Raw genomic sequence first — 26,264 nt, 5'->3', positions numbered from 1 at the left:
TATGCACTCACTATAACTTAGGTACTGCTGTAAGTCGTTATAAAGTTAAAAATCACGCTACAGTTTAAGGTTAAGTTAGTTATCAGTTTTGCGCCGTTGGGATTCACCCACGATGTCGTACATGTGTTCCACATATAGGTCCCTGACGAATCAGGACCTCAAACAAGTCCCAGGGGGGTCGGTCCCGGGAAGGGAAAGCCGGCCATTTTGGAAGGTCAGGCATACCGACCTGCCCATTGGGCGTCAGACTCCCACTCGGGGGACCCCGAGGGGAGCTCTGGTTTTTCTTTTATTTTTTTTCATTATTACAAAGAGGTTTAACTTATGTTTCCAATTTTGCTTTACCCCTTATGTGTTTTCCCTTGTACTGTCTCCTCCCTCCCTACCCCTCCCAATCCTTTCCCCACCCGGCCGGGGAGGATGCCGACCTAGACGGAACACAAGAACTTTGCCGGATGGTAACACCAAAAACGTCCGCCAGTTGAACAAGGGACAAAGTGGACAGGGTGAGTCATCAAACGTTAGTTTGTTACACTTCTCACACATTAAGTGATGGCGTTAACCCTTATATCACATAACGTTAAGGGCTTTAATAGCCCAACCAAGAGAAAAATAGCTTTCACTGACTATAAACGAAAACACGCAGATGTCCTAATGTTACAGGAGACTCATTTTAGCAAGACCAACGCGCCTAAATTCCTAGACAAAGACTATGCCCAGTTCTACCTTTCCTCCGCACCGGTTAAAAAACGTGGAGTGGCCATCTTGTTCCATAATAAAATCCCATTTGTAGCCCAAACTATTAAAAGAGACACAGAGGGACGCTTTATTATACTAGTGGGCACGATACGGGAGCAATGCATCACAATAGCCACAATCTATGCCCCCTGCGAGCAGGACGCAGTCTTCTTTGAAGACTTTTTTCGGACTCTACGCACCGTCGCAAGGGGCGGCGTAATACTCGCAGGGGATATCAACATGGTCATGCAACCAAATCTAGACAGATCAGGGAATACGGGCACAGTACATAAAAAAGTGGGGACCTCTTTACGCAAGGGCCTCAAAGACAACCAACTGACTGACATATGGAGAGAACTACACCCGACTGATAGGGACTATACGTTCTATTCCCACCCACACGGCTCCTACAGCAGAATTGATTATTTTTTCGTCTCTTGCCAACTGGTTCCTATGGTCTCCCGAGCTGGGATCCATGATATTTCATGGTCTGACCATGCACCGATAGAGCTAAGGTGCGAGCACATCCGAACAGGCAGACCAGGAGCGAACTGGAAGCTCAACGAATCAATCCTAAAAATTCCTGAGATTTATGAGACAATAAAGGAAGATTCCCAGTTTGTATTATGGGAGGCTCACAAAGCGACGCTGAGGGGCATACTAATTAGCACCACAGCTAGGAGAAAACGGGAAAGGGACTCAAAAATTATGAAGCTTCAATCGAGATTACATTCCCTTACATCACTCCATAAGAGTAACCCAGACCCGCAAACCATACAAGAATTGAAAGATACCAAAATTGAACTAAACATGTTGTTGACCTCCAGGGCAGATAACGCGCTGAGTTGGTCTAAGAGGAAATTTTACGAAAAAGCGAACAGGCCGGATACTATGCTGGCTCGAGCGTTAAGAGACAGACAAGTGAAGTTTAATATCCAAGCTATACGCTTAAAATCAGGTACCCCCACGGCCAACCCTAAGAAAATAGTAGAAGAATTTGGTTCGTTCTATGAAACACTATATAATGGAGAGAAAGTGGCACATAACGCTAAAACGAGCGAGAAGCTGAGAGATTTCTTAGCCAGCTCAAAACTAGGGAGATTGACAGAGGCAGAGAGAGAGGCCATGGGCGCTGATTTCACTATAGAGGAGGTGTCACAAGCCATTAAGGAACTCAAACCCTCAAAAGCCCCAGGGCCAGATGGCTTCTCGGGGCTATACTATAAGAAATTTGCCAAAGTACTAGCCCCTAGGTTGCTCCACGTGTTCAATGCAATATTAGCAGGAGCCCCCATCCCCAGAGAGATGTTACAGGCGTCTATATCATTAATCCATAAACCAGGTAAAGATCCGCTGGACTGCAAAAGTTATAGGCCCATATCCCTAATCAATACTGATATTAAAATATACGCTAAACTATTGGCCAATAGATTATGTCTAATCCTACCCAGACTTATACACCCAGATCAGGTCGGATTCATTAAAGGCAGACAGGCAGCGGACAATACCCGGCGATTTATTGATCTGGTAGAATTGGCCACTAAAAATAACACACAAAGTATGCTGTTAAGTCTGGATGCAGAAAAAGCTTTTGATAGGATAGACTGGCCTTACCTGAAGGAGACGCTTGCGGCATTTGGCTTTGGGGATCAGGTGAGTAGAGCGATTCTCTCGCTGTACTCAGGACCTACCGCCAGGGTAATACACCAAGGCTTTCCATCTCTCCCCTTTCAAATTAAGAGTGGCACGAGACAGGGATGCCCATTATCCCCTCTCCTGTTCGCTCTATGTATAGAACCACTGGCGGCGCAAATTAGAGGCAACCCGGACATCTCAGGGTTAAACGTATATTCTCAAACACATAAAGCGGCCCTGTACGCAGATGATATCCTACTAATTATTTCAAAGCCCCTCACCTCCTTGCCAAACCTATTGGATTTATTGGACAGATTCTCGAGCATTTCGGGATTTAAAATAAATCAAGCTAAATCTGAAGCCCTCAACATCAATCTCCCTAGACACGTAGAGAAGTTATTGCAACTGAATTTTAACTTCCACTGGCAACAGAAATACATAAAATATCTAGGAGTCCACATAGCCAAGAACACCAAAGACATCTACAATGCAAATTACCCCAACCTAATTCGGACGTTGATAGCTGACCTCCATAAATGGTCCTCTATACGAATATCCTGGATAGGTAGGATACATAGCGTCAAAATGAACCTACTCCCCCGTATCCTATATCTTTTCCAGACGTTACCAGTGCCACTCAGACTGAAGGATTTGCTCTCACTTCAGTCTGCAATCTCTAAATTTATCTGGGGAGGGAAAAAACCGAGAGTCAACAAATTAAATATGAAAAGATCTGTCCTAGCAGGGGGCCTAGCGGTACCCTGCCTGCTCTCATATTACAAAGCGGCTCAATTAAGCCAAATTGTTCAATGGCAATCCAGTCCACATTTAAAACGGTGGGTGGAATTAGAGAGTGCTGCCTGCGCTCCTTTAAAAATACGCAACTTGATTTGGCTACCTAAAACAGCACGACGATCTGCTAACATGCCGCTTTCCTCAATGACCAACTCGTTGTCTATCTGGGAGGCTAATAAGACTAAATACTCTCTCACAACGAGTAATTCTTCGATGTCCCCAATTTGGAACAATCCCAAGTTCGCTCCTGGCCTTCTGGAGGGAGATGCATCAATTTGGAAACATAAAGGTTATATACGAATTAAAGATCTGGAGGGTTACAATAGCAAGATTAAAACGTTTGATCACGTCAGAGAAGAAAAAGATATACCCCACTCAGAATTTTTTAGGTACCTCCAGCTTCGAGCATTTTATAACAAATTTGCCCCATACCCCCCCTGACGTCATTCGAAAAGCTCTGTCTGGCCGAGACCGACACAAAGGGACTCACATCACAATTGTACAAGGAAGTAGTTGATTCTGCGAGCTTTAGACAGCAGCCACCGTCATTTAGAACCCAATGGGAAAGAGACCTGGGAGAGACATTAGAAGATGACGAGTGGAACGCTATATATATGGCCACGGCAAAAAGCTCCATATGTACCACACTAAAGGAGAACGCATATAAGGTCCTAATGCGGTGGTACCTCACCCCAATGAAATTAGCCAAGTTCGTGCCTGGATCCTCTTCACTATGCCCCCGGCAGTGCGGAGGATCGGCCGATCTGTTACATATGCTGTGGTCTTGCCCGCGGATCTCCCCACTATGGGAAGAAATTAGACATTGGATACAGAGAGTCTTCGACCTCACTATTCCCCCAGACCCATGGCTATTCCTCTTGAATAGACCACTAACGGGCCTGTCCAAAGCAAACAATAAACTAATAGCACATTTTGCAATAGCCACACGGAGCGAGATAGCAGCACTATGGAAACGCCCCGAAATTCCAAGTATCCCAAAGATTCGAAATCGATTGTGGTTTATCTGCCAGATGGAAAAGTTGACGAGTCTAGTTAACGACACTGGCACCAATTATCTCAAAGTATGGACGCCTTGGCTGGCGCAGACGGATATCCCCGGGGTTGAGAGGAACACAATCTGGCTGTGATAGATGAAGGTGCGTTCTCCTTTAGGAGCGGAAACTCAGCTCACGACGACTACACAGACAAATAGACAGAACGCCTACAGAGGTGTTAAACTGGAGAGGACGCAACCCACAAAGAACCTTACTAGGAGCGGTGAAGAGACCTAGCACGAGTCGATGTTCCTCTTCCGGCCGCGCCCCCCCCTTTACACCCTTCCTACCCACCTCCTTTTTTTTTTTTTTTTTATTATTTTTTTTTTTTTTTTTTATTGATTTTGTGTTTATCAATTTGAATCAATCGTACTATGTGAATTATGTTATTATCTTTATTGCTAGTCTACCCAAAACAATCCGGTCGAGTAGGGCCCGAAAAACCGGGATATGTCTCACAAGCTGACATACGGTACTGTCTATAGCGGAGATTAACACTAAAAATGAATGTAATGTATACTGTATTCTGTATCACTTGTTTGGAAAAATGCAATAAAATTTAAGTTACAAAAAAAAAAACAATCTGGATCTTAAATTAAACGTGCTGCTCAATCTTTGCACCCATTGAATGGAACCCCTCTGTAAATCATTATACAATCAGCTCTAAATTCAGTCCCACATAGAAGAAACAATAAACAGGGCACATTTCCTATACTTTACCGTACTGTTTACAAATTTCACTGTGAAATCCTAATCCAATGTTCTGTTTTGGAGAAATTTTGATTCACACTGTAAAACTATTCTGTTTGAACATAGGCAGATAAAAGCTGTTGATTTACATACTGTACGGTATGCTTTGGCCTTTCTCTTACCCACCATAGTACAAGTATATTAGGGCATTTTCCAGTATACTAAAGAAAGTAGAGTGCCAAAGAGAAATGGAAGGATGGATGGTGACTTCAGCTCTGACTAGTTACCAGGCTGATAAATGGGTATTTTTAGGCAGAGGGATCCAGCTACAATGAGTTACCTTGCTGCAGCAGTCGACTGAAATCCTCAGCTGGAATCACTACTCTCCAAACAAGACAACTCCTTTAGCATTTTCATTTTTGCATAACTATAGCTCTTAAAACTAATTCAATTCTGATTTTTAACATCATTTAACATCATTTTTTACAAGGCAGCACTATTTTGTGATGTGTTATTTTCTGCATTTCTTTGTAAATTGTTTATGCCTAAATTTGGAAAAGTATTAAATATAAATTACGAAACAGCCAGTGAAACGGTAGCAAATAAGTTACATGGCTAAGTATTTCAAATGAAAGCTTTAAGAAACAAGCCCAAACGAAATACACAAAAAAAATTGTATATTTTGACATATCAAATAACAGAAAGCACGGATTCTAATTTCTCTAAATAAATAATAACAGGTTTCTTTATATAGTGGTAAAACGCAATTTCATTGATAAAAATCAAATACCAATAGAAGCCAATGCAGGTTGTATTTTCAAACACTAATTTTTATGTATAAAGTTCTTTAAATCCCATACACTGTACAGTAGGACCAAATGAAACCATTGGCATGGTATGTATAATAGGCTAGATGTAAGAAAATGGTACTGTTATAAGTACTGTTTATATTTGTAAACATTTTTTTGACAAAAGAATGTAATATGTTTTTTACAATTCAATCTATTTTGGGAAACCCTATTTGTTGATATTAGAATCTAATTAAATTGTCATTATTTACGGTTTTTCTTATTTATCTTTGAAAAAATGATAATCATGCCATAGGTACAGATAGTAGGTAAGAATGAATTCAGTAAGACCTGGTGACAAATAAACCCATTACTTTTTCACATAAACAAACATATTTATGTTTCACAAAAACAAACAAATAAAAGGGTCACTTGAATGATTATTATAGTTAACAGCTTACCTGCAAATAAAGTATAATACAAAGGTTGGTTAAGCCAAATGTGACACAATATAGATGTTAAACTGTTACATTGTATGTGCAGTATGGCAACCGTGGGGTTAACCAGCAAAAAATGAAGCGCTGTGCTCCAGCAGAGAGGGGATTAGCCTTTTTTGTTTCTGTTTGTGTTATAATACCAGTGATCAAAGTTATCAAGCCATTAAGAATAAGGAAATGCTGGGTTATCTTGAGGGGTTATAGCGGGTTAGTATTTTGTTTAGAGACACTATATAGAACTAACTCACTCTGATTGATAAGGGTGCCACCTAAGGATTAAGCTTCTAAGAAAGCCGATGGTAACAAAAGGGTATAGAAAGGAAGAGAAATAATCATTTTAACTACCGGTAGGTGCACTCCTGATTATAATCCTCTACTGAATGAAGTCACAGCCATACTGTATATACAATCGTGCATATTAGTAAATGTAAAACACCAGACCAGCATTTATATACACACAGATAATGATACATATTAATTATACAGTATCAGTGAAGGTACTAATTTCAATGATTAAAAGGGGGATATTTTAATGAATAAACAGTTGGAATAAAATAATAAAATAGGGAGGATCACTGGTAGGCTGTGATGATTGAAATGTGGTGGAAGACTTTTATTGGCCAATTTAAAATTAAACTTACCTTAGTAAGAATTAGCTGCAGGACGAGTTTTACGAATGGGTCTTTTTCAATATAATTGATCCAATAGTTAAAGCTAAGAAATAAATATGAACACTGTACATGTACAGTATATCTATCATCACTAACCTTTTGCACATGTAGCCCTTTTTCTGAACCCTCCCAAAGGAACTACTGGTCGCTGTACCACACCTGCGGCTCCAGGAGATCTGAGCCTCCGCTAGCTGGGAGCCTGGGGTAATACTTACACATTTCATTAGCGCAGCGCCTCCACTTACCCAGGATCCCCGTGATGTGAGATTCCCCTGGGCAAGAAACATACAACACTCTATGATTGTAATGTCATTTACTAATGAGAATGCAACGTAGCAATAACACATACATATACTTATACTCTAATGGTATAAATTTAGCGGCTGCCCCCTCTTCAGGGCAACGTGTCCACCCCCTCACCGCGTGCCCCACACACCGTGTCCATATATAGTATATTGGTATAGGCTCACTTCTTTAGCCACTCGCTCAGTGTCCCTAAAGAGTTACGCCTAAGGCGGGATCAGCGCCTGTTGACCGGTGTTGGTGCACTTGATGTATTAATACCTTCCGGTCACGGCGGTGACCGGCAACAACTACACAAAGGGTCAGACGCCTCCAACACGTAGCCTCCCGATATCACGGTATCCAGCCGTCTGGTCCCAAATGACTGCAACCACCGCAACTCTGTGCTTTGTCCCTAACTTGTACTTAGTAAGGGGTAATGCTCGATCTCACTATAGGCCGTCCCTGAAGCACAGCAACCTATAGTGACTCCTAGGGCCTGCGGGGTAAAACTGTCCTAGGCAGGTGGGTCACTGACCCCCTGCACCCACACTACCTATCCCGTGCCCACCCGGGTCCCCTCTGGCTAACTCAGCCTAACGCCTTCAGCAAACACACTGCATACACTCACAGCCAGCCTGCAGCAACCCACTGCACACGCACAGTCAGCCTGCAGCAACCCACTGCACATGCTGCACTCACTGTGCCTACTTGTCACTACGCACACAGCACTACCAGCCGTGACACAGACAAGCCTGCACCCTCATACACCTAAGGGCAGCGTCCCTAACCTAGGGGCTGTCCCTCAGTACTACCCACTACCCTAACAGGGATTGGGGTCTGCCTGGGACTTGGGGATCCTTACCTGGTGCAGAAGCCACTTGCTCCCTGCACCCTTCCTCCCCCTACCTGCTCCCAGCTCCAACTGCCGTTCCTCCAAGCCCGCAAAAAGTATCAATCTCCTGGGCTGAGAATCCTTGGCCCACATTGGCCACTATGAGACACCTGGTGTCTCCCTCGCTATGCTCCATGGGAGTTGTAGTTCCCAGGAGGCTGCTATAACATTGGGGCCACGTGCGCACTTGCCCTGCGCATGCGCGAATGCCTAATGGCCACCGCAACCGTCCCTGGGCTGTCCCTGCACTCGCGCGAGACTCTAAGGGCTGCCTTAACTTTCTGCCCCTATCTGCGCATGCGCAATCCCGCGCATGCTTGCGCAACACTTCATGGCGGCTCCCGCTAGCCGGGTACGCCGCCGGAGCTCCAGGGATGCCGAGCGCTCCCTGCACTGGCCCCCACCCTCGCGAAGTGCCGGCGGGTCCGTCGCTGCCTCCGGCGGCACCCGCGACCACTCGGCAATCTCAGAGGGGGGTCAGCAAGTGAAAAATAAACCCGGGGCTACATACAGTTCTTTATTCCCTGCATCACATTGTACTTCAGGGTTGTTTGCTGTTTGCTGTTTGCTGTGACAGTGAAATGATCGTAGGGCAGCATCATTACGTCACATGTCAGGCTCCGGTTTATCCAGGGGAGAATTGTTAGCGTACCTGCAGGACACCTTCTCCCTCCTGTATCCGGCTATTTATATACCACAGTTAGCGATCGGCTGGTAGTCGTTTCTGCTGTTCTCACGCCGCTAATGTCTGTGGGTTTCTGTAGGCAGATACTCACATGCGCATGCCAGGGATAGCTTACCCAGGACTTTAGATATCAGCAGTCATGCTGGTACTGTGCTTCTTGGCACTAGGCTCCATATCCAGCTATTACCTATTTCTTGCAGCATATATAAACCTGTGTGGTTAGTTCATTTATATGTACCTGCTGGAGTAATAGTAAGAGCGTAAGCCGTGGGCAACCATCTATAACCAGCAATTATTTGTTTTCATAGGCTAATGGACAGTGACAAATGACAGATCACTGTCTGCACACAACCTTACAAGTCTATCACATGATCTTGATTCTCTTACAAGATCAAACAGAAATGGGATATAACATTTCAGGTTTGAAACACATTTTCTTTGGGAAGCACTTGTACTGTACTGTACGTGTCCCACATTTTCTCCTCACAATCTCCTGGAGAGCCTAAGACAAGACTTTATGTGGTAATTGTCATGATTGACACACCAGTATGCACGTGACTTGTATATGTGACAAGGGTTAATACGCATAGCTATCTAGCTGACCCACTTATCTCCCTTGTAGGGTCCTTCAAATTAGTAGTATCTCCTCTCAATCCATCACAAATATAATCATAAATTGCTTCCACCACCAGGGAGAAAGAAAAGGCTGGTCGCCAGGGGTCCTTGGTCCCCATTTACTAACAAAGATATGTAATTAGCACACAAAAATGAATCGTAGCAAAATGTGTCAGAAAATGCAGCTACTCTTTTAAAAGCATGTAAAGTTCAATTAGAGCCCAAATTAGTACGTATTAAACAGTTTTCTTTTGAATTAGAATATGTATATGTAACAGTGTTTCCCCCACCCGGTGGGAGATTTGGCCATTACTGGTCGTGTGATGCATGATACCTGCTGGTAACAGGAGGGCTGAGTCGTCCACCAATGGTAGTGGGGACACAGGACTAGGCTTCTGGGGTTCATACTCTACATATTTCCTTAGTAGTGCAGCACCTACATCTGCCGTAGGCTCCAGGAACTGAAGGTGATCTTCCGCGGTAGAACTATTACCTCTCCCCAGTAAAGTCACGCACCAGGCAGGAGGTATAATAACAGGAACAGTTTATTATCTTTTCTGTACAGCATAAAAAAGGCAAGCCTCTGCCTGATGCAGTACTTCTCAGCTACCACTGAAGGATGGTCCTGGATGGTCACTACAGGGCAAGGGCACCCACAGCCATCCTAGCTCTTCCCTGCCTCCCTAGCAGAAGCAGAGGTATGGTCCACACTCACTCTTCCCCGGTGGGAAGAGGGCTTTAGAAGGCTCAATACTCCACCTCTCCAATGTGTGACCTGCATTCCTCAAGTGAGGAAAGGCACTCCTAAATGTGGGCGGTACCTGGTCTTTAGTACAGCCAGGAGGAGGGCATAGGTCTGACTCATGAGTGGTCATGCCCAGGACTGATGTCACCGCCTCCCGCTGCCACTCAAATGTGCTACCTATGAGGGGAAAACCCCTATATCAATTACTGACAAGGCCTGCCTATACCTGGACTTACTGCCAGGAGGGAAGCAACTAGTAGCCACCGATGGCATGGCTACATATAGAAACATTCTCATATTCCTAATCCCTATAATTGGTAGAATATTGTGACCCCCCTCATCACGTTCAGGCGAGTTTGCCGCTGGCAAAGAGACAATGTTTGATTAGGTTAATGCTACGTTTGAAAGAGAAATGGGTATCTGACCTTTGTACCCTCACAACCGGGGATTGTTTAGCATAATTTCATTTGTCTTATCACAAATGTTACAAAGGTATATTTGTTATTCTTGTGAATCAGATCCAAAATATTTTAAATTTACTAAACATACACAGACATATAGAATTACTTCCTGTCCACACCCTCTGGTGTTCCTAGACCTTTTTGGGAATGTCTTTTAATGTACATTAAAAGTAGACATAAGGGAATTTTGGGGAAGAATTTGGATCTGTAGCGGATTGGCCGGTTCATTTGGTCTGTGGATCTTAGCGGATCAACCTCTAAAAGGGTGACTCACGTTTTGCTGATTTTTTTAATTATTATTCTTAAGAATCCGTATACTATTATTCTTAAGAATACTCCAACGGATTGATGAATCAGCAGAATAAATTCTAAAAATCCGTCCATGGGTTGTATTCAATGGCAGTTTTTTATTAATTCGTGCGGATTAAAACCAACCAAATGCATTTGAGTATTTTACTCCGTGAAACGGATTTTGGGGGGGAAATGCGAGAAAATCCGGAAATTAATTTGGGTAGTTTCACCCATCTCTAATTTTTCATTTTTTCGCTGTCAAAAAGATTTCTGCATCTAGCATCTTATCACCCCGTTCTGCACATGCGCAACATCGCACTGGCCCATTCTGCACATTCACAGACATGGCAGCCCCCTTCCCGGTGCTGTCGTATCAGCGAATCACCAAAAAGCGGGGCACCGAGAAGCGGGGCATTGCTGTAATTCAATTAACTGTTTGTATTTCCAGATTATTAAAACACTGAATATTTAATGTTTTTATCATGACAGTAATGTAAATGTTTTCCGTTTTATTCTCTTTTATTCTACTGTATAACTGTCATAATTTTTACTTTATGGGATTTTGTACTATAACTTTATCCATTATATTAAATCTAAAATGCGATAAGTAATAAGTATTTGAGCTTTAATTGAACCCGAATTACTTTTGAAGGAATTGTCCTAATTTTGGGACAGTTTTTACTACTCAGTTTTTCTCAATTGCGATTTTGCTAAATTTGTACAGATTTCTAGAAACAAATAGAAACCAATTACTTTTTTTGGAGGGGTGGAGGGGTGCATGCTCCTTTTAGTGCTTTGCAGGGAGGCGAGGGGCACAATTTGTTGTTAATCACTTTAACACACACACGTGAGCAAGTCTGATCACAATGATCATAAATATAATTCACAAATGAGTATGGACATTTAAGAGAATTTTAAAAATAACTACAAACAATGAGTGCACTTTATAGGTAACATCATGAATTAAGTTTTATTGAAATGCGTGCATTTGTTTTTTCAAAAGGTGGTGTGGTTTTTTTAAATACATTTCCCAGAACTAATAAAAAAAAATTGTCATTGTTGCAATACATTATAAAAAATTTAATGAGGTCACTCATTTTAATAGATTGTTTTGCAAGTGAAGAGTGGTTCTATTTTTTGCTGTTTTGTTCAACTGAAACAATAAAAGATGGTCCATGCAATCTTTAAAAGCTTTCAATTGTGTTCTTGTCTACACCTCAAAATTGCAAAGCTCCTCAGCTAACTCTGAAACTTGTTTTATAGCAGAAATCTTGACACTTACCATAAATAGAACACGCAGTTGTCTGCCCATTCAGTAAACTCACTAACTAAGCATTAACATAATTGAAGTGTTATAAGCTGGAGCAGTCATTTATTAAATTAAGCTACAGGGTTTATTCATTAACCTCCAAGAATGACACTTCCACGTAAAAACAGGCACTTCCTCATAAAATACGTCGCTCATTCATTAAGCGGTTCTTGTATGTCTAAACCGTGCAATATGGCTTCATTAGGTCACATGCACATTTTGGATGCATTTGTATATTTTTTCTTGGGCATTTTGAATGCAAATGATTTGTTTCGTGTGGAAAATTAGGTATTTAATTGCTATTTAGTTATACTATTTACACAGCTCACAGGGAAATCATAGGTTTCTCAACTAACCCAGGAGAGCAAGGAAAAAATCAGTGATAATAATCCAAATATCCTTATTTTCCACATAATTAATTAACCTATTAGCTATGTTTGAGAACCAAATTGGTGCTTAATGCATATTCCTGAATATATAATGCATATTTTTGCAAATTCTTTGAAAATGTATTTTAGTTGTTTTCAAATAGGTCTTGCTCCTTCCCTATTTAGCAGTATTTCTGCATAGATTATTCTCACACAATTTACACTTTAACCCTTTCATGCAGAGTGCTCGTAATCTCCAGTGTTGAATATATTTTGGAGTATTTGACACTAACAATGTTCCATTTCCAGTAGTGATATTATTCTTGGAAAGAACCCAGACAAATTAAATATATATCTTTTTTATAATTTTCTCTATGTTGTGCTACTTCCCTGTGGTTTATTTTTTGCTGGTCAAATTTGTCTCCAAATGTTGGCAATAATGCACATTTATATAAAATTTACTGTAGTAAAGTAAAGTAAATATGAACTTCTGTTTCTCTCCTTTTTTAAGTATCAACTATACATTATATATCAATATGTTCACCATTCTGTATACTACTTGGGCATCTTAAAAGGTTATTTGTATAGAAAAATCTTTAACCATTATATAATAGTTTCAGATAATTATCCATAAAACTACTTTTAAAAAACAGTCAGTCAACTGCATCCCAGCATATGGCATCCTCTAATAATACATGTAGGATGCAAGAAAAAAAGCACCATATTCGAAAAATATACAAAAGGAGCAATCAAAGCATGTATATCATGATTTTCTAAAACAAAATGTTACTATTTAAAAAAATGATATACAGTAATTATTTAAACGATGACAAAAACAATGGTAGAAAATGGCCTTCCCAGAGTTTGACATCTGGAATGTTCATATCTATTATCACATGTACATTTGCATTGTACTAAGCCATGGTCCAATCTATGATGCTCTACTAAAACATTAACCCTAACGCTTTTCCAAAAAATTTACCTTAACTCAAAATATTAATCTAAATTAAGACTGTGGAGCATATTCTAGTAGCTCCGAAATTGTCATTGCCAAACGGCACGTTTTGGCATGTTCACAAGAAGCGGAATGAAATGCGTGTATTGCAAATCGCATTTTCTAAACCGCTTCTATAAAAAGTGACAAACCGTCAATTTGTACAGTACTTGCTTTAGGAGTGAAATGACCTTAAAGTGGTGCTCGCTAACTTCAAGGGAGGAGGAGTTCCTAACTATATAGTTTCTCCATTTCTATATACTGTGTGTCCCCCTCAAACATCCCTCCAAATTAATTAGGGAGAGATGCATGTGCTGAAAAATGAACATATCTGAGGTACCATGGGAGATAAGCAAATGTCTATACAAAGTATATTTAAATGAGTCACAAATCCTAAAATATATCCTTAAGACCGATCAGCCCTTGTGATGAAGGGGGATCAGTGTCATTGATTAGTGATTAGAACCCAGCACACTGCCAATCAGGGCAGCAACTTCAGCATTGAACTAACCCAGATGCTGGGAAATGAGGCTGTCACAGCACACTTTTGAGCTCTACTACTCATACCTGTAGCCCCCACCCCATAGCTTCCTTTAAAGAAGCAAAACATGTGAAATTGCATATATATATATATATATATATATTTTTTTTTTAATTTTAATAAATCAGTTCTGTAGTATTAGATAATAGTTACTTTTTTTTTCTTTTTTACAACTCAATGCCATTTTAATCAGATGTAAGGCATCCTTTCATTTCTTTTCTATAGCAGGTTGTAGCTCACCACCCAAGCAGTGCAAGATATTTGCAACACTTTCCTATTTGTGATAACTTGTTACCAATGTTCCCAGCAGTTTGAGCGTCAAACTGTGACAATAGATAATGTTACTTTAGTAATATAAGGATACATTGTAGTTGCACTGACAGAAGGAATGATTGAAACTGAAAAATTACTATTATTTTAGGCACACAATCAGGATGTTTACAGTTATAACAGGAGCACCAAACAATTGCTACAGTAGCTTAGGTAATAATGTAGAATTATACATGATCACATGCTTTACATATACAAATATGAAGAAAAAAAGGGAGCAGGTATGTATGTATGTATGTACTGTATGTATATCGTTATTCATATAGCATTATTCAGGTACATAGGACTTTTCAATACATGTGAATTAATAGTATAGCACATAATGGGAATAAGCGCTTCAGACAAAACAATAGAAAATGGAGTCCCAGCTCTGAAAAGTAGTATTGTATCTTTAAAAACAGACAATTTTCACTTTCTGGTTGCCAATTCAATATACAAACACAAACAAAGACAAAGAAGTCTCCTACAAGATCCCTGTTAACTGCACAGCAAGGCTGATAAATGAAATAGGGGTTCAAATACCCCCCAACTAATATTGAAAGTAAGCTGCAAAGGGTACAGGTAAGTAACCGCTCCCAGCACTGTGGGAGGGCAGTTACCAATAAAGCCTAAATTCGCAAAAACAATAAAGTTTTAATAATAACAAAACAACGACGCATAATTAATGACGCATGCTCTTAATATAGTTAAAAACAGTAAAAACGCAAAGTGTGGGTGGCACCAATAAGGGAGATAATGTAGGGAGATAGGTGTTGGATAATGTAAGGTCAATAGACTTGTAATCCCTTTATTAGGTGACTAGATCAGAGGTGGAGTATCTTCTGGAAGAGAGTAATAGACCCCCTGGTGAGGGCCCATTCACACAATTTAAGGCTAAGTCAACATTCACACCACCACATGAAGTCAGTGCACAGGTACAAGTCTTTACCGAACTAGTTATACGAGACCTGGAAAGGCTCAACAACAGGACTAGTAAATATAACATAACCATTAAAGAACATTCTGCTCTTAGGGAATTAAGTAACGATGATACCCTGGTCATTAAACCATCAGATAAGGGCGGCAATGTGGTGGTGATGGATAAAATAATGTACATGAAGGAATGCCTTAGATTATTATCTGACAAAACATGCTATCGGATACTTGATGGAGACCCCACCTTGATTTTTCAAAAATAACTTTTGGCCATCTTGGCGAGTGGGAAAACGAATAAAGTAATCTCTGACAAAGAGTTTGATTTCCTATATATTAAGAAACCGAGGGTAGCAACATTCTACCAGCTACCCAAGATACAAAAGGGGAAAACTCCACCCCCCGGCAGGCCAATCGATTCTGGCATTGTGAATTTGATGTCCAATGCCAGTATCTATGTTGACAAGTTGTTGCGTCCGTTCGTTAGTGCCTTACCATCCTACCTCCGTGACACCAAGGATGTGCTGTTGAAACTTGAGGATGTTACAACTAATCCCAGCACATTCTTGGTGGGCCTGGATGTTGAGGGATAGATAGAACAGATAGATAGAAAACAGCTTCAAATCACCCCAAAAAACAATCAAAAACATACATTTTAATAAAGAGTAAAGGAACATTCGCTATGCATGGCTAGATTTGAAAACACAAAGCTTGTGTTGCATTTATCTTGTAATAACAAACAATATGACACAAATGCTGTGAGTTCTTTGATAGCAGGTGTATGTATGCTTAACATTTGAGATAATAATACTCATCATATAGTAATATAAGTGACACAGGTGTCTATCTATTGCAAACAATACAGACTCAATTTGCCATTTGGTTAAATAAAAAATGTATCTAAATAACCCACTACATATGCATAGAAACTAATTTTCTGGGTGAAAACAAGAAAAGCAGTGAAACTAGAATGCTGCATACAGTATATCAACAGGACTAAAGAGATATATATACATATATATAGGTTGCAGACCTGCCTAAGACATGCAGATGAGCATACAGTTGTATTTGCATATTTGCTTTCCTGTGGAGGGTTTTTGTCACTTTTTTTACTCACCATAACTTAACTCAGTATTATGGTATATTATATATATAAATATATATTTAAACACATTCATTATGATTTGGGAAAATGTCACCTAGATTGTAAACATTGAAGGTACAGTAGTCTACATTATTCCAAGTCGGTTATTTCTTTTAATTAAGGCCGTGGACACTACATAAGCATATGCGTAACTATTTTATACTAGTCCGAGGTTTATAAAGCCATTATATGCAAGCAAAATATTACCTTTTGGTTCAGTTGGGACTGAATCTTTAACAATTTACAAGTAATATTTACTAACGTCTCAAAAATAAAGTACAAATTATGTCTCTACTTTGATCAATTCATTTTTTACATAGGTATATTAATGGTTATGAAGACACTCCACACCACTAAACAATGCGTAATTGATCTCTGCTTGAAGTTTGTGAGTTGTAAAATATAGCAATATTCAGGCACTCCTCACCATTCAAAGTCAAAATAATTAGGTAGGCATAGCACACCGAAAGATGGTCGCTGTGGCCTAATCAGAATAAGGCAAGAATACTTGACTATCTACTATAACATTATTACGTACTTACCAGTTACACAGTAAAAGGTACCAGTACTTTTTGAAAGATAATTTTGCTTGCAAGTTTTATATGTAGATTGGTTGAAATTTGCAGAAGGGAGAATGTAGTGTCTCTTCAATCACTCGATAGGTATATAATTAACAAAACATAGCAAGAGCAAGCCCTTTCTAAGGATTTTTAAACCACAGAGAAATGGTGGAAATATTTATAATGACTAAAATTTAAAAAAAGCTAGTAATCCAGTCAGATTTTATGAAGTAGGTAGAATTGTTCTAGAATTTACCGAGGTCAGACTGCAATATATAGAGGGTTTAGGAAACAATCCAGGTCCCAGATTTCCAAATAAAAACATGAGAGAAGAGCTTTAAAAAAAGTTTGAACATTTAATAACTGAGCCTTTAAGGTCTTCTTATCTGATGAACATAATAAAGAAGACATTGCCATCTGTCCCTGAAATCAACAGATGGAATAGATAGAAAAATCAAAAGGGACAAAAATGTACTGTTAGCGCATTAAGACGGAATCATAACTTATATTTTGTGTTTCTGATAGAGCAGTAAACAAAGTAAAATAAATAAGCAGTATTGGACATGGTGATGTGACCTTACTAACATTTAAAAAAAGGAGAAAGTTGATACATTGAAAATATTAATTTATTCATCTTAGTTGAAGTGGCAGTTCACACTATTTGCAATTTAATCAACTTTGTTTTTGTCACCTAAACTAGAGGGTCTTTGGGGGAGAACTGTCTGCTGTAAAAGCTGATAGGACATCTTTCCAACCATCTCTGTAGTGTAGTTACAGTACCAATGTGTTCTTCAAAATGTCATTAAAGACTTGTTGAAAGTACAGTACAGTATGACGGTGAAACACAAACTACTTTACAGAGCTATTTTGAGAGCTTAACTTTGTAAATGTAAGCCTAAGGTCAATGGAAGTTTTAATGAAGTTGTCCACAGTTAGCTTATATTGGAGAGAACATGTTAAATGCCATGATTAAAGATCTATATTATTTGTGTTTTTGTACTAATTGTGATTTTTTTGGGGTTGGTCTGTATCTGAGAGTATGATACATTTGTAGGTAGTCAAAAGCTTTGCAGTTAACAATGTGAAATACTATGTAGAGACCTTGTGACCCAGTGTAGACACTATGGGCCATATTTGTTACACAGTGCTATTCCATAACTTAACTCCAGGTACTAGAAGACACTTGAATGAGCCTCCCAGCACTGGAAGGTGTGTTATGGAATAGCATCACTTAGTAAATATTGGCCAATGTGTTGTCCTGTGTATAGGAATGCATTTTTCAATTAAGTCAATAGAATTGTTACATTTAGCTCTTTTGTTGAGACAAATAATGTTGAGTTTGCATTATCTTTTACGGTCCCTCATCATTTGCATCAACAACATCGTTAATCTTTTAGAATTTGGCCACTAACTTATTAATTATTTTTATAGCTTCTATTAGTCAGAAATCATACTTCCAACCTTCATTCAACTTACAGGTAAGTGTCATTGTGTATCTCTATTGCTTACGATGATGCTAAGAAAACAAGTTATTATATTTCTATAAATATTACAAATATGGTAAATGAGCAGTTCTGCATGAAGTTCTACCAATATCTACACATCTATCGGAGAAATGTACCAATGTAAAGAAAAGTTTATTTTGGTCCAATGCTTCCTTTTGGTCCCGAATTGCTTCACATGTAAGACGCTTGTTAGTCAAATATTTTACATCTGCTCCTGATTAAGCAAAGAGGTTTATGCCAGCCAAAACCTGTCTGTTTTTATGCTGAAAACAATATGAAAAATGGATCAGGCATAGAATTTGATGCATATTATTTTAGTATGTGCACCTGATAGCTCTTCCCATTGACAATCCCAAATGTGTATCTTGGCATACACTGAAGAATAATTTGATCAAGTACCTTGATACACTGGTTCAAATAGGTACACAATAAAAATGCCTCTTTCACAATATTTGCTCCAAATAATTCTTGTCTTATCTTATCTTCCCCCATGAATTTATTTCTACGGGGGATCTTTCCTTTTTCCCAATATTAGGATGTGTTTTTCTTGCTTAGTAAAAACTCAATGTGTAGGCTTTGCAGATAAATCCCACCCACTCAGAGCATTTTACTGTGTTAATCTCTAATATATGTAAAAAAAATAATACCTGTGTATAATCTTTGACCAAAATAAATATTTAAATACTATACATACTGCATGTGGATGCAGACCACTAGGGACAAATAATACATAGCAAACAGACAGTTATAATGAAACTGTAGAGAACTGTAAATAAACATCTCTAGCCCCTGATGAAATGGCACTGGTTCAGAGAAACACGTTGGGCGTTTCTACTTCTTTAAGGGCGTTCCCCTGATTGTATTGTCACTATGTGACTACTGTAAGAACTATGTGTTACATCTTTGTGTTGCAACGTGGGTGGTACATGAAGGATGGATAGGGCTGGCTACAACATGAGTTACCTGGTACATATTACCACAGAGATTCAACTGGTAACTTTATTCTTACTTTAGTGCCCACGGTTATTCTAACACAAACCAGTGGCAATCACCAAAAAGACCCAGGTACACCCAGGTACATGCTGGATACATGCCTTAAACTTGCCTTAAACTAGACCCAGCATTTCTGCATTGATTAATGGCCCATCAGATTAACAGCGGGGGTCCCTGGCAGTCCCATTTGAATGGGACTACCAGGGCCACCCGCTGTGTTAATCCTATGGGTCATTAGTCAATGCAGAAATGCCTTAAACTTGCCTTAAACTAGCCAGGTTACACCCAGCACATACCCAGAAGGTAACCGGGCTAGTTTAAGGCAAGCTTTAGAATACTCGTGGTTTCGTCTGTATGTTCCCAATAAGAAACATTTGTTTGTGAGTGCACTTATGTTGCTACTTTAATTCTCCTTTGTACAATATACCACACTTTCTTTTTTCTGTGGTTCTTTTCTTGTGAAGATTGAAAATAAATAGCTTGCCTGAATATAATATTTTTTGGTTTATATCTTACAAATGGTCACAACTGATAGATTACTGTATAGGTTTTCTTTTCTTAGCAGCAGTATCAAACTTATTTCAGCATTCTTCACTCAGTTAGGTAACAAAGCAGTATGCTGATAACATGATAAAAATGCTGCAGAACATGTTGCTGATTAAATGTTTTAACGATTAAAATTGTTATATTTAAAATATATGTTGCTGAATACAAATCCCACTCTAAGAAGAGTACTCTATTCCTGTATGTACTGTATAGTGCATGCTTATTTCATTTGTAGTTTGCATTTAATCACATTCCACCTGGCTTTGATGGGTTTGCTCTGTATAGTGGTATTTCATATGTCCTTTGTGTTCACTTTCTTACAAGCAGATTGCTAAGGAGTTCATTGTGAAACCACATCCTCCCACAGGAAATTCTTAAACAGTCTGTTTTTTTCACAATAGAAAGTTTTTCTTCCAAGTGGATTGTAGTTTAGTCACACAAGTCATAATCACATTTACACCAATGCTAAGAAGAAATTAATCTCTGTTTCTTGCTTATCAATGCTTCAGTAAATAAACATGCAAGTCTTTGTTTGGACAAATATTGGCCACAACATCATTTAAAGCAGCAGTAGATTACAAATGCTGATCCTTACCAAACAATGCTTCTGTATTGTACTTGTTACTTCTAAGGGATTCCTTTCACTTGAAAGATGGTCATTATTCTTTTCTGTTAAAATGTATTTATAGCTCAAGTTACATGTACTTGGATACATAACTTTAGACCTTCTAAGGGGCTTCTGTGGGATTAACGAACAGTAGAGGAACCATTTCTCCCAAACTCCTTTGTTCCCAAACCCAATAAAGACACAATAAACTTTCTTTAAGGTAAAAACAGACAGAGCTTTTAATAGACTAAAACCAAAAATAGGAATTGTGATACTGTATGCATGCTAGGCTAGTCCGATCCACTCCCAGGCCCATGGATAACATGGCTTGTGAACATGAAACCAGCCGACCCAGCCAAGTGGCCCTCCCACCATAGGCCATCCCTGATCGATTCATAAAGGTGTGGACGCATCCTTCACGGTAGCTGACTCAACAAAGTTCAGATCTTGAACAATTATGCCATGTCTCACACGAGTTTAAAAAACCTTAGTGGCCTTACTGGCCTGCTTGGCAAAACTCCAACACCCCTAACCTTTATAGAAAAAATGGCAAAAGCGCTCCAATGCCAGGGCAATGTAATATAATAATGCCAAAACCACCATCCATGTATTACTTCCTGGTAAAATATTTTATAAATAAAAGAAATAAATAAATCCAAAGGAATTCGTAATAACAAGTAATTATAGTGATGTATGACAACGAATAATGGGTACTATCCTCCTGAAGACAGGTGGTGGGTAGTATCAGATCACCCACTAACAGTCTCATTGGCAGGTTCCCCTCAGTTGATGCAAGTACTCACATATCCTTTGTGTGGCTGACAGGCTGTGAAGCTTCCATAGATTATAGCAGAAGTGAAAAAAATTGGGAGGGATAAAGAACGCTGTGACGTTCGAAACGCGTTGGATGGGTCTCATGACACATTAAAGTACCCTTTTATTTATTTTTTGTTTCTGGGTCCTTCCTGCTCCATTTGGTTTGTGCGCTCCTCCCAATTTTTTTCACCCCTAACCTTTAGACAGCAACTCTGACAAAGTAGCAAAGCAAGAGCTCACTATTCCAAACCCCCACCACATTATCGTGATAACCAAACATTCTGGACTAAAATATATACGCATTCCTTCAGTTCAATCCTTTCTTATTTCTTTAAAAAGAAAATTATATATATTTTTGTGCAAAATGCACAGATCCTAAAATTACAATCAAAACATACAAAGCGAGGGTGGGCGGGATACACCAAAGTAAGAGGGAGCAAAAAAGAGGAAGGGAGGGCCCCAGCCAATCCCTTATATACCCTGCGCCTCCCTCCTCGCCGGCCTATCCCATAACTCTCATAATCCCTCCTCCTCTTCATTAATCCAAAACTGGCTAGAGGCTAGCCCCAATAGCCAAAGTCCTAACCTTCTTTCACCAGGTCTCAGGGGCTTCTTAATATGTTTACATTGCTCTACCAAGATAAGTGGAATTCTCAAGTTGCTTACTATTTTGGAGACATTAATGTAGAAGCATCTCTCTCTCCCTCTCCCTCTACCGTGTTTTTCTGCACTGCACTGCTCTGTTGTGCATCCCTGATCACTGCAACTTTAGCACTTCTACAGCACACTTAGTATGATCCACTAATTACTCCCTGTCAAAAGATCTATTAAAAGTATTACAAACAACTGTAATATATGTATGTTAGCACTTTATGTGTACTGGCCATTTGCTTCCCTCCACTCTAGCGCCCTTATTCAATATGGTGAGAAGTAGGATTGCTCACACTTATCAATAAGCTCCATTCACTTGAAATTCAGAACAAAAACAAAGAAACCTGAAACAAATGACAAAGGGATGAGTAAAACTTAAAGAAGAAAAATAATACTGCACCTGTCCTTTAAGTCAGGCTTCTCAACTGCAGTCCTCATGCCCCCCCCCCCCCCCCCCCAATAGGTCAGGTTTTAAGGATATCCCTGCTTCAGCACAGGTGGTTCAATCAGTGGCTCACTTCGAAGACTGGGATATCCTGAAAACCTGACCTGTTGGGGGGGGCATGAGGACTACAGTTGAGAGCCCCTGCGCTAAGGGAACAGCAGCAGGTATAAAGGTGCCAGCTGAAACAAGTAAGAAAACATAATTGATGAAAAATCATAAAGAAAAAACTAAAATCAGGACTTTCACTTATCACTGAAACATAACGTTCAACTAGATAATTTGAAGATCATTTGAAAGGATTTAAATATTTGCTGAGATTTACACATCATTGGGGGAGTACAGAGGTGTGATAAGATGAGATACGGGTGCTTTTTATATCTCTTCTAATAAAAAAGATGGCAGAACAAAGAAAAAAAGAGATCTACACTAGTAGAACCAATCATTCCTCATGAAGTATAAAATATATTTAAGTTGATGAGATGGACAGAAATAAATAATATTTAATGGGGGGGAGGGGGGAAAACTTCTGCTTTAACCTTCAGACAATTATATTAGTAGTTTACAAGTATTTTCCTGATAACTGGTAAAGCCTCTAATTTCATCATAATTCTAATTGTTTGGCACGAAGGACTGACATCAAAGTTTTTGCACCATGTTTAAACCAAAAAATTAAATGCTTTTCATGCACATTGACCAATGATTTAGCAAAATCAAATACTAAAATATAAATTAAAAGGCGTATTTATTTATTTGTGTATTATGAATATCACCCAGGATATGATCTCATATTTATTTTATGAATTGCTTTCACACAATAAATCTAGATGAAGATTGTAGAAAAGTATGTTTTTATCAATGGTCACTGCTTTCAGTATATAAACTGTAATATCAATTATGATAAGAACCAATAGACACTGCACAGAATATCACTTACTGAAAACTTCCTATGTGCGTCCCAATGGAAGCTGAAACATAAACAGGTTACACCTCTTATCATTGTTTTAAAAGTTGCTCACTGATTAAATAGCTTATCTAATGCCAAGTACTTACTGTACAAGTCACTTAGTAACGTAGAAGTAAATAACAATCTAAATACTTATGACCCATGCAGAGAATGTACTTTAACTAATTACACATTTAAAAGAATGCTAAAAAAAAAATATTTCCACGGTGCATGGAAATACAGAGATCATATTACAAGGCAACTGTTGAATTAATTCTAGGCCTAAACAATTACATGTTACAAGAATACTGAGCATTTCTTTTGAACTATTAAACAACTTAATAACTTTTAACATCTGAATCTTAATATTATTCAAAAAGGCCACCTACACTCCCATGTTAGAAATTCTCAAAAAAAAAACCAATGTCAATCTGTGATTCAGAGATGAATAAAGAAAATATGATTATTGATAATGTTTAAATATCAGAGGGAAGACTCAGCCAGGCACTTGAGTGGTAGGCAGCAAACATTGAATATGCCCATGCTATGAATGAAATGCAAAAATGGACAGTTTTGATTTAATAGAAAAAAAAATGAAATTCCTGAAAGGTATTCTACAAAATATTGATACATTCTTCCTGTGTAAAAAGTGCTACTTCTTCTGTTGAATCTATGCCATACACAAATCAGTTGAGGGTCTGTCAATTTACTATATATAATGATGCTGACACAAGACAATGTGTAGGGTGCAAAACTTACCAAAGAGATAGGAAAAAATTCTCTGTATATAAAAGTTCTTACGTGAGGACTTTATTCATTAATTTGTATAAATATTATTACAAATGTAACATATTTGGGTAAACATAGTCCCTTGCTTCAGTAGAAAGCATATTTTCTAAATCATACGCATAGATTTCAAGGAAATTGGCGTTTTTAAACCACCATCCGGGTCACATGGAACGAGACGCTGGAATTAATGCAGGATGCCATCTCCATGCTTGCTCAGCTGGAATCTGCAGCCCTACTTCCGTGTGGTGACATCACAGTTAGAGGTGGGACCAATGAGCTAAAGCGTCCGGTCACTTCAGCGTCGTTCACCCAGCTGCGCAGAAGTCCGTAGCACTGGTTAAACCTACGCATTTCACCCTCGTAGAGCTTTCTCAGAGGTTCTATCAGTTGTAATTCTTAGTCCGTTTTTTAGTAAAATCATCACGACAAATTGAAACCAATAAAATATACAATATAACAGTATATATGTAACTACACCAATAGTTAAATGTAGACAATGTAGCAGCAAGTGGGCTTAAAAGGAAATAAAACAAATATTTAAAATATGTTATATACATGTCACAGAGGGAACTAATTTTGGACACAACTGGATACCAGGCGGGCAAAGGTGCATAGCTAAGTGGACTGGATACAACATAACAATGTTGTTGTAAACTACAATTAGCTGCATGGATAACTGCAGAAAGGGCAAAAGATAGTGCATTAAGCACTTTGAATAATATGGTTTATGGGATTAGCCACAATCCATCCTGCCACATTTATTTTGATAAAGAAAATACTAAACCTAACCTTGTAGGTGCAGGTTTTAAATGGAGACACCTAACATGGCAAAGAAACAAGACAAATGAAAAAAGTGCAAAGTTAGATTTAAAAAAGTGCAATATTAAATTCAAATCTAAATCTTTATTCAAGTTTTTTGGTGTGAGATCGAGCAATTTAGAAATCCAAAAGGACTCTTGCTGGGAGTGATCCTGGTGTCTATTTCCAGCCACCCAAAATGGCTGAACCTGATCATTGCCCCCAAAAATCAGACAATCAGGGTTAGAATAATGGAAATGCTTAAGTTGTAAGAAACACTATGTGACACAGAATATGGTTATGTTCCGGATATACTCGAAATTCCTAACACAATGTGGGCGAATGTTATAGCCAACATACTGGAGTCCGCAGGGACATATCAATAAGTACAGTACACTACAGTACATATTCACTTCCTCAGTTAATGAAATTGTAAAAGTCTCTTCGGTGACTTTAGACTTAAAAGAGTCAATTTTACTATGTCCCAGACTTCATGCTTTGAAATTGAAAAAGTTTTGCCTTGGTATTCAGTCAACCGTCACTTTATTTAAACATGTTTATTAAACTATATTCTTCTCTTCAAGCGATTATTTGCGCTTGTACCTTTGCACAATACTTCTGTCATAAGACATGTGAGTGCTTCTTTTTTCTGTTTTGTTTCAAATATTCTATTGTAAACACTAGGGTAGTGGTAATTTTAAATGTATATCCCAAACATGAAACAATGCCCTTAAAGCACGACCATTAGAGTGGAGACAAGAGACAGCTACTTAGGATATCTGTCTGGAATTGGAGGTTTCAGCATGAGTAATGAATTTACAATGCATCTCTAAGGAAAGGCACACAATTCAAACAATTCCTAACTCAGGTTTTCAGGGCTCTACCTCTTTCCTCCCCAACTCCCTTTTCCCCCCAAGCGAGCCAGGCTATCAGGACAACAAAAACATCTGCAAATTCAACATAATTAAAAATGAGTGTGTGCGAATTGGACACATGCAAGGATAAACAAAGAATTGTCTTTCTGGATAGCCTTTTGAATTAAGTTCTGACAAACCTAATCACACAACAATAGTACATTAATTCACTGTATAAAAAAAACTGTGTGGCATATTTATGGCTCAGAACTGAAATTAATATCACAAAACAAATGTAAAGGATAATAAAAATATG

General features: G+C 38.9%; 1 protein-coding gene across 4 annotated transcripts in view; it reads right to left on the bottom strand.

The window, feature by feature from the left end:
* The window catches only part of VEGFC (vascular endothelial growth factor C), a 153,667-nt gene that overhangs the window by 39,747 nt on the left and 87,656 nt on the right, over positions 1 to 26,264 (bottom strand). Inside the window, exons 2-3 of one of the 4 annotated variants that reach the window (XM_075610966.1) lie at positions 20,641 to 20,714; positions 18,623 to 18,769 (exon numbers count right to left, since the gene is read on the bottom strand). The exons of 2 other annotated variants lie outside the window; for them this stretch is intronic. The gene's annotated coding sequence lies outside the window, so the exon portion shown is untranslated. The remainder of the gene's footprint in view (positions 1 to 18,622; positions 18,770 to 20,640; positions 20,715 to 26,264) is intronic. One more of the 4 variants, XM_075610977.1, reaches the window with a different exon arrangement.

Source organism: Ascaphus truei, chromosome 1 (genome assembly GCF_040206685.1).
Source record: "Ascaphus truei isolate aAscTru1 chromosome 1, aAscTru1.hap1, whole genome shotgun sequence".
In the NCBI taxonomy this organism is placed as follows: Eukaryota; Metazoa; Chordata; class Amphibia; order Anura; family Ascaphidae; genus Ascaphus; species Ascaphus truei.
Note: the sequence above shows the minus strand (reverse complement) of the source record. Positions and strands in the feature narration are given on the sequence as shown.